The 9,232-nt window shown below is 46.6% G+C and overlaps 1 pseudogene; it reads left to right on the forward strand.

The window, feature by feature from the left end:
* The first annotated feature begins 747 nt into the window (after window positions 1-747).
* Window positions 748-1,537, forward strand: LOC127923096 (transcription elongation factor SPT4-like; annotated as a pseudogene).
* Window positions 1,538-9,232: the final 7,695 nt, after the last annotated feature.

Consider the following 9,232-nt stretch of genomic DNA (forward strand, 5'->3'; position numbering starts at 1 on the left):
GTAGTACAGAGAAGCTAAGATGTGGAAGTTGTGGAAAGAAGATCATGTTGAAAAGGAAGATCATGTTGAAGTGTTGCAATTGTGGTGGGAACCAAGAAGCTACATCTTTGAAATGCCCGAAGAGGGCGAAAGAGAATGAGGTTGCCTGAGTCAGGGCAGTCCAGAGAATTTTCTATGTAGAGGCTGGCAAAAGGGTTATAGGAACGAATGGTTGTCCTGAAGACTCCATCGGTGTTGGATAGGCTGCAGAGTTGGCCTCTCATCAGCAGGATCCAGATATGTTGAATGTTTAACTAGGTGGACTTCGTGACTTTTATGGAAATGGCAGTGCCACCATCTCAGGCCCTGGGGCGTTATGGAATTTTAAATGAAGGAAGAAGTGGGAACAATTTTTTTTTAATGATGTTTCCTTTTTCACCCCGTCCAGTTGGTGGCGGGTAATGCACCGTAAACATTGGATGCCAACTGCAGTTAAACCCCAACAAAGTAGCGGTCCCTGTGTCGCACTTGTTGCCCTCAGCCGGCAAAGTCATACACTCTGCCTATTGCTACAATTTCTCTTTTTTAAATGTGGTTTAAACCTAACTATAATTAACCCTAACCACACTCCTAACTGTATCCCTAACCTTGAATATAGACGTTGTGTCTGTGCTATCTAAACCGAGGCTTGAAGTGATTACGGGTCTCTTTCGAAGCTCAAAACAAGGGTTTTGAAACTATTGATTTTGTGCAGGTAAGATTCTTGAAATATCAACTGTTATTTGTCTCGATGGCTTTGGAGCCTTGTCCCAAGGACCTCCACCATTTGCGGGCATGCCTTCTGTGTTCTCTTGTGAAGGTAAATACAAATACTATCCTGGCAAGCTAATGTTAGCAAAGTCAAACACTTGGCAGTGGCATGCATTTGTAAACAGTAATTTACATGAGGTTTCCTAGCTAACATTAATGACTATTTATCGAATGTAACTTTTTTAAAAGCTTGCTGCTATCTATTCAACGTAAAGCTTGCTGAAATGTTTGTGTGTAATATAACTCTGGTCTAGGGTGTGTGGAAATGTGCATGGCTAACTATGTGTAATCATTCAATCCATCTTTCTCTTGTCCCTAAACAGACTATTGACCAGTTTGAATATGATGGCTGTGACAACTGAGTCGTACCTTCAGATGAAGGGGAATCGAGAGATGGTATATGAGTGTACAAGTTCCTCGTTTGATGGGTAAGCTCTCTACTTGTAATTGATTACTTCTCAGAGATGGACAGTTCTGGACAGTGAGTGTGTTAAACTGTTTTGTCTCTGTTTACAGGGTGATAGCCTCAGATGAGTCCAGAGGACAGCTGGGTGGCCAAGTGGCAGAGAATCAGTAACGTTTGTTGTCACGGTTTATCCTGTTGGACTATAACTTTCTTTCAAACGTCACCTTGAAGATTCATTCCATTCTGTTGTAGTGCTATTGTGTTAGTTTTCACTTTTTCTTGTTCAGGTAACTTCAAGCCAGGGTGTCTATGCTGTGACGGTGACAGGGCGGTTACCTCCAGGTATGTCACGTTCAAAGGCAGTTAATTGTATATTCTCAATACTCGACCAGGGCTCTAAAGTGCTACCATTTTGGTCGCATATGCTCCTAGATACACAACATAACCAAATGTATGTGGACAGCTACTCATCAAACATTCCCAAAATCATCGGCATTATGCCTCCTCCACCAAACTTTATAGTTGCGATGCCAGGAGGACACTACCTGCCCCATGGAGAAAGTAGAGTCCTCCTGGCAACACAGATTTGTCTGTCGGACTGCCAGATGGTGACGCATGATTCACATCACTCCAGAGCGCATTTCCACTGCTCGAGAGTCAATGGCGGCCCGAAGACACAACGCTCCAGCCGGCCGGCAGCGTTGCGCGTGGTGATCTTGAAACGTGTGCGGCTGCTCGGCCACGGAGCTCATTTCATGAAGCTCATTTACATTTACATTTAAGTCATTTAGCAGACGCTCTTATCCAGAGCGACTTACAAATTGGTGCATACACCTTATGACAACCAGTGGAACAGCCACTTGCATCTAAATCTTGTTGGGGGGGAGAAGGGGGTGAGAAGGATTACTTACCCTTACTTACCCTATCCTAGGTATTCCTTGAAGAGGTGGGGTTTCAGGTGTCTCCGGAAGGTGGTGATTGACTCCGCTGTCCTGGCGTCGTGAGGGAGTTTGTTCCACCATTGGGGGCCAGAGCAGCGAGCAGTTTTGACTGGGCTGAGCGGAACTGTACTTCCTCAGTGGTAGGGAGGCGAGCAGGCCAGAGGTGGATGAACGCCCAGTGCCCTTGTTTGGGTGTAGGGCCTGATCAGAGCCTGGAGGTACTGAGTGCCGTTCCCCTCTCAGCTCCGTAGGCGAGGACCATGGTCTTGTAGCGGATGCGAGCTTCAACTGGGAAGCCAGTGGAGAGAGAGCGGAGGAGCGGGGTGACGTGAGAGAACTTGCAGGAAGGTTGAACACCAGACGGGCTGCGGCGTTCTGGATGAGTTGTAGGGTTAATGGCACAGGCAGGAGCCCAGCCAACAGCGAGTTGCAGTAGTCAAGACGGAGATGACAAGTGCCTGGATTAGGACCTGCGCCCGCTTCCTGTGAGCAGGGTCGTACTCTGGATGTTGTAGAGCATGAACCTACAGGAACGGGACACCGCCTTGATGTTAGTTGAGAACGTCAGGGTGTTGTCCAGGATCACGCCAAGGTTCTTAGCTCTGGGAGGAGGACACAATGGAGTTGTCAACCGTGATGGCGAGATCATGGAACGGGCAGTCCTTCCCCGGGGAGGAAGAGGAGCTCCGTCTTGCTGAGGTTCAGCTTGAGGTGGTGATCCGTCATCCACACTGATATGTCTGCCAGACATGCAGAGAGATGCGGTCGCCACCTGGTCAGAAGGGGGAAAGGAGAAGATTAATTGTGTGTGGCGTCTGCATAGCAGATAGGAGAGACCATGTGAGGTTATGACAGAGCCAAGTGACTTGGTGTATAGCGAGAATAAGAGAGGGCCTAGAACAGAGCCCTGGGACACCAGTGGTGAGAGCGCGTGGTGAGGAGACAGATTCTCGCCACGCCACCTGGTAGGAGCGACCTGTCAGGTAGGACCAACTCAAGCGTGGGCCGCGCCGGAGATGCCCAACTCGGAGGAGTGGAGAGGAGGGATCTGATGGTTCACAGTATCGAAGGCAGCCGATAGGTCTAGAAGGATGAGAGCAGAGAGAGAGAGTTAGCTTTAGCAGTGCGGAGCGCCTCCGTGATACAGAGAAGAGCAGTCTCAGTTGAATGACTAGTCTTGAAACCTGACTGATTTGGATCAGAAGAGTCATTCTGAGAGAGATAGCGGTAGAGCTGGCCAAGGACGGCACGCTCAAGAGTTTTGGAGAGAAAAGAGAGAAGGGATACTGGTCTGTAGTTGTTGACATCGGAGGGGATCGAGTGTAGGTTTTTTCAGAAGGGTGCAACTCTCGCTCTCTTGAAGACGGGGAGGGGCGTAGCCAGCGGTCAGGGATGAGTTGATGAGCGAGGTGAGGTAAGGGAGAAGGTCTCCGGAAATGGTCTGGAGAAGAGAGGAGGGATAGGGTCAAGCGGGCAGGTTGTTGGGCGGCCGGCGTCACAAGACGCGTAGATTTCATCTGGAGAAGAGGGAGAAAGAGGTCAGAGCATAGGGTAGGGAGTGTGAGCAGAACCAGCGGTGTCGTTTGACTTAGCAAACGAGGATCGGATGTCATCGACCTTCTTTCAAAATGGTTGATGAAGTCATCTGCAGAGAGGGGAGGAGGGAGGGGGAGGATTCAGGAGGGAGGAGAAGGTGGCAAAGAGCTTCCTAGGGTTAGAGGCGGATGCTTGGAATTTAGAATGGTAGAAAGTGGCTTTAGCAGCAGAGACAGAGGAGGAAATGTAGAGAGGAGGGAGTGAAAGGATGCCAGGTCCGCAGGGAGGCGAGTTTTCCTCCATTTCCGCGGGCTGCCCGGAGCCCTGTTCTGTGAGCTCGCAATGAGTCGTCGAGCCACGGAGCGGGAGGGAGGACCGAGCCGGCCTGGAGGATAGGGGACATAGGGAGTCAAAGGATGCAGTAAGGGAGGAGAGGAGGGTTGAGGAGGCAGAATCAGGAGATAGGTTGGAGAAAGTTTGAGCAGAGGGAAGAGAAGATAGGATGGAAGAGGAGAGAGTAGCGGGGGAGAGAGAGCGAAGGTTGGGACGGCGCGATACCATCCGAGTAGGGGCAGTGTTGGATGAGAGCGAGAGGGAAAAGGATACAAGGTAGTGGTCGGAGACTTGGAGGGGAGTTGCAATGAGGTTAGTGGAAGAACAGCATCTAGTAAAGATGAGGTCAAGCGTATTGCCTGCCTTGTGAGTAGGGGGGGGAAGGTGAGAGGGTGAGGTCAAAAGAGGAGAGGAGTGGAAAGAAGGAGGCAGAGAGGAATGAGTCAAAGGTAGACGTGGGGAGGTTAAAGTCGCCCAGAACTGGGTGAGAGGTGAGCCGTCCTCAGGAAAGGACCTTATCAAGGCATCAAGCTCATTGATGAACTCTCCGAGGGAACCTGGAGGGCGATAAATGATAAGGATGTTAAGCTTGAAAGGGCTGGTAACTGTGACAGCATGGAATTCAAAGGAGGCAATAGACAGATGGGTAAGGGGAGAAAGAGAGAAAGACCACTTGGGAGAGATGAGGATCCCGGTGCCACCACCCCGCTGACCAGAAGCTCTCGGGGTGTGCGAGAACACGTGGGCGGACGAGGAGAGAGCAGTAGGAGTAGCAGTGTTATCTGTGGTGATCCATGTTTCCGTCAGTGCCAAGAAGTCAAGGGACTGGAGGGAGGCATAGGCTGAGATGAACTCTGCCTTGTTGGCCGCAGATTGGCAGTTCCAGAGGCTACCAGAGACCTGGAACTCCACGTGGGTCGTACGCGCTGGGACCACCAGGTTAGGGTGGTCGCGGCCCACGCGGTGTGGAGCGTTGTATGATCTGTGCAGAGAGGAGAGAACAGGGAGACAGACACATAGCTGACAGGCTACAGAAAAGGCTACGCTAATGCAAGGAAATTGGAATGACAAGCGGACTACACGTCTCGAATGTTCAGAAAGTTGCTTACGTAGCAAGAATCTTATTGACTGAAATGATTAAAAATGATACAGTACTGCTAAAGTAGGCTAGCTGGCAGTAGCTGCGTTGTTGACACTACACTAATCAAGCTCTCTCGACAGTTCTTGTTCTGACGTTCTTCAGGCAGTTTGGAACTAAGTAGTGAGTGTTGCAAACTGGGACAGACAAGTTTTATGCGCTTCCAGCACCTCGGCGGCCCGTTCTGTGAGCTTGTGTCGCCTACCACTTTGCGGCTGAGCTGATGTTGCTTCTAGACGTTTCCACTTCACATAACAGCACTTATAGCTTGACCGGGGCAGCTCTAGCAGGGCTGACATTTTACAAACTGACTTGTTGGAAAGGTGGCATCCTATGACAGTGCTACGTTGAAAGTCGCTGAGAGCTTCAGTAAAGGCTATTCTACTGCCAACGTTTTTCAATGGAGATTGCATGGCTGTGAGCTTGATTTTATACACCTGTCACATACTTTGTATATATAGTGTATTTTGTTGTGCGACCTGACATTTTAAGTTGGGAGCACCAGTGCAACCAGGGAAAAAAAATTGCCCAGATAATAATTGTGGAAATGATGGTCTTCACTGTGCAGTTGTTTCCAAGTGCCCTTGAGAAAAAAGCAAGCGCAGATTTGTTCAATCCAAAGCTTAGCTACATGTAAAGAATATTAAAGAATGCATCAGTGATTTGTAATTCTTGCAACTTTCTGAAGACGAAAGGCATGGAATGCGTCAGTCTTCCACTTTGTTTAGCCAATTAGCAATGCCAAAACATTTATTTCCCAAAAAACTGTCCAAATGAAATGTTAACTGCAAAGTAAACACCTGGCAGAATGGTATCATATCATGATTTTTATCAGTCAGGTAGTCTTTTGTTAGCAAACTCTGCTATTGTACTGTGCAGTATCCTACATAAACATTGACAGACAAATTAAGGGAGCAACTTGTTTTCTTCCCCCAGATCTCAAGGAATTCCTGATGTCAACAACAATGCTTAAATCACTTAGAACATCCAATTTAGTCGTTTTTCTATTAAAAGTGTGATTTTTAAAGAGAAAATCTGAAAAAAAATGTGGTGGAACCCAAAACCTGAAAAAACAACCAATAACTTTATTATGGCTGGTAAGGAAGGGTTTTTGTGCATAAACGTTAACAAGAGTTCTGTCCGTAGTGCTGAATGCACAGTGTACTTTTCCCTCCGTGTAGTTCATTGCACCAAAAGGAGAACACAGATGTTAAAAAAGTAAAATAAGTAGCATATCTGGACATGATTTACAGTAGATGTCTGTCAACACAGTCATACACATGATGTATAATCCTGTAATATGATTCTGGCCCACAAAGGCAAAAATATATTCTAATGTGGCCCTCCATTGAAAATAATTGCCCAGACCTGCCCCTAGACCCACTTCAATTTGCTTACCACCCCAATAGATCCACAGACGATGCAATTGCCATCACACTGCACACTGCCTTACCCCATCTAGACAAGAGGAATACATATGGAAGAATGCTGTTCATTGACTATAGCTCAGAATTTTACACCATAGTAGCCTCCAAGCTCACCATTAAGCTCGAGGCCCTGGGACTGAACCCCGCCCTGTGCAGCTGGGTCCTGGACTTCCTGACGGGCCTCCCGCAAGTGGTGAAGGTAGGAAACAACACCTCCACTTCACTGATCCTCAACACTGGGGCCCCACAAGGGTGCGTGCTCATCCCCCTCCTGTACTCCGTGTTCACCCATGCATGGCCAAGCACGCCTCCAACTCAATCATCAAGTTTGCAGATGACACAACAGTAGTAGGCTTGATTACCAACAATGATGAAACAGCCTACAGGGAGGAGGTGAGGGCCCTGGGAATGTGGTGCCAGGAAAATAACCTCTCACTCAACGTCAACAAAACAAAGGAGATGATCGTGGACTTCAGGAAACAGCAGAGGGAGCACCCCCTTATCCACATTGACGGGACTGCAGTGGAGAAGGTGGAAAGCTTAAAGTTCCTCGGCGTACACGTCACTGACAAACAAATGGTCCACTCACAGAGACAGTGTGGTGAAGAAGGTGCAACAGTGCCTGTTCAACCTCAGGAGGCTGAAGAAATCAGGAGGCTAAAATCCTCAAAACTTTTACAGATGCACAATCGAGAGCATCCTGTCAGACTGTATCACCTGGTACGGCAACTGCACCGCCCACAACCGCAAGGCTCTCCAGAGGGTTGTCCGGTCTGCACAACGCATCACCGGGGGCAAACTACCTGCCCTCTAGGACATCGACAGCACCTGATGTCACAGGAAGGCCAAAAAGATCATCAAGGACAACAACCACCCGAGCCACTGCCTGTTCAACCCGTTATCATCCAGAAGGCGAGATCAGTACAGGTACATCATAGCTGGGACTGAGAGACTGAAAAACAGCTTCTCTCAAGGCCATCAGACTGTTGAATAGCCATCACTAGCACATAGAAGCTGCTGCCTATATACATACTCTTGAAATCACTTGTCACTTTAATAAATGTAATACTAGTCACTTTAATGTTTACATATTTTGTATTACCCATCTCATATGTATATACTGTATCCTATACTATTCTACTGTACCTTGTTTTAATGCCGCTCTTACATTGCTTGTCCATATTTTTATATTCGGAATTCCATTCCATAGATGTGTGTATTGGGTATATGTTGTGTAATTGTTAGATATTACTGCACTGTCTGAGCTGAAACCACAAGCATTTCGCTACACCTGCAATAACATCTGCTAAACACATCTATGTGACCAATAAAATTTGATATGCACTATTTTTTTTCACCTTTATTTAACCAGGTAGGCTAGTTGAGAACAAGTTCTCATTTGCAACTGCAACCTGGCCAAGATAAAGCATAGCAGTGTGAACAGACAACACAGAGTTACACATGGAGTAAACAATTAACAAGTCAATAACACAGTAGGAAAAGAAAAAAAGGGGGGAGTCTATATATACACACACACACACATGTACACATGGGTTATGTATTGTAGATATATGGTAGTGGTGGAGTAGGGGCCTGAGGGCACACTGTGTTGTGAAATCTGTGAATGTATTGTTTTTTAAATTTGACAAATGCCTTAATTTTGCTGGACCCCAGGAAGAGTAGCTGCTGCCTTGACAGCAGCTAATGGGGATCCATAATAAATACATTCATAGTACTGCAGTAGATATACCAAGAGCCTTATGAAACCATTTTGAAGACAGAATAACAATACAAAATTAACAAGGGCTAGTTTATGCTGGCTACGGTGTTTGAGTGTAATCATGTTGGCCATATTGGATTCAGAATAAAATTGATTCACACCAACTGTCCTCATAGGCATGAGTGTTGTACACATCAATGTTTCTTATTTACAAAATTCCGTTTTTATGGCAGCCATATTTGATTTGACGCAATACTGGATTTGAGACAAAAATATAAAGATCTGTGATTGCCCCTTTGATTTAATTGCAAGACTAAGCAGAGCTGCCAACTCTTACGCATTGGCCATGAGACACGTATTTGACCCTCTTCTCACACTCACGTATTGAAAAGGACTACATTTATTTGGCTAATTATTTGGCTAATTAGTCCATTGTATAGTCAGCGTGTTAACTTTTCAACTGTGCTCCAAATCGTTTTGAAATCGTAGCATCTGCGCCTGCAATTGTCCTGTCTTGCCACAACACTGAACTACATTGAAGCATATGATTGGTCTAGTTATGTAAGGGATCAAGGGGATTGGGTGCATATGTTTTAAAGAAACGCCCCTCAAGATTGCAGCGATGAATGGAGAGAGAGAACCTTCTCCACTGAGTGTATACAATTGTAAAGAGTAGCACAGTATCGCTGTTTTATGAACAATGTTGTCAAGAAAATTAGGTGTGGTAAACCGTGGGGTGTTGGGTTGAGCGTGCAGAGATTGACAGTGAGGTTTTAATCCGCAAAAACAACTTTAAGACAGAAAACAAACAATAAAGAAAATCACTTAGGTTTGGCTTGGTCCTTCTACTGTGGCTTGGTGTCGGTCTCTCCCCGTTCTCAATTCAATTCAAGGGCTTTATTGGCATGGGAAACATGTGTTAACATTGCCAAAGCAAGTGAG

This window comes from Oncorhynchus keta, unplaced genomic scaffold, assembly GCF_023373465.1.
Source record: "Oncorhynchus keta strain PuntledgeMale-10-30-2019 unplaced genomic scaffold, Oket_V2 Un_contig_28316_pilon_pilon, whole genome shotgun sequence".
In the NCBI taxonomy this organism is placed as follows: domain Eukaryota; kingdom Metazoa; phylum Chordata; class Actinopteri; order Salmoniformes; family Salmonidae; genus Oncorhynchus; species Oncorhynchus keta.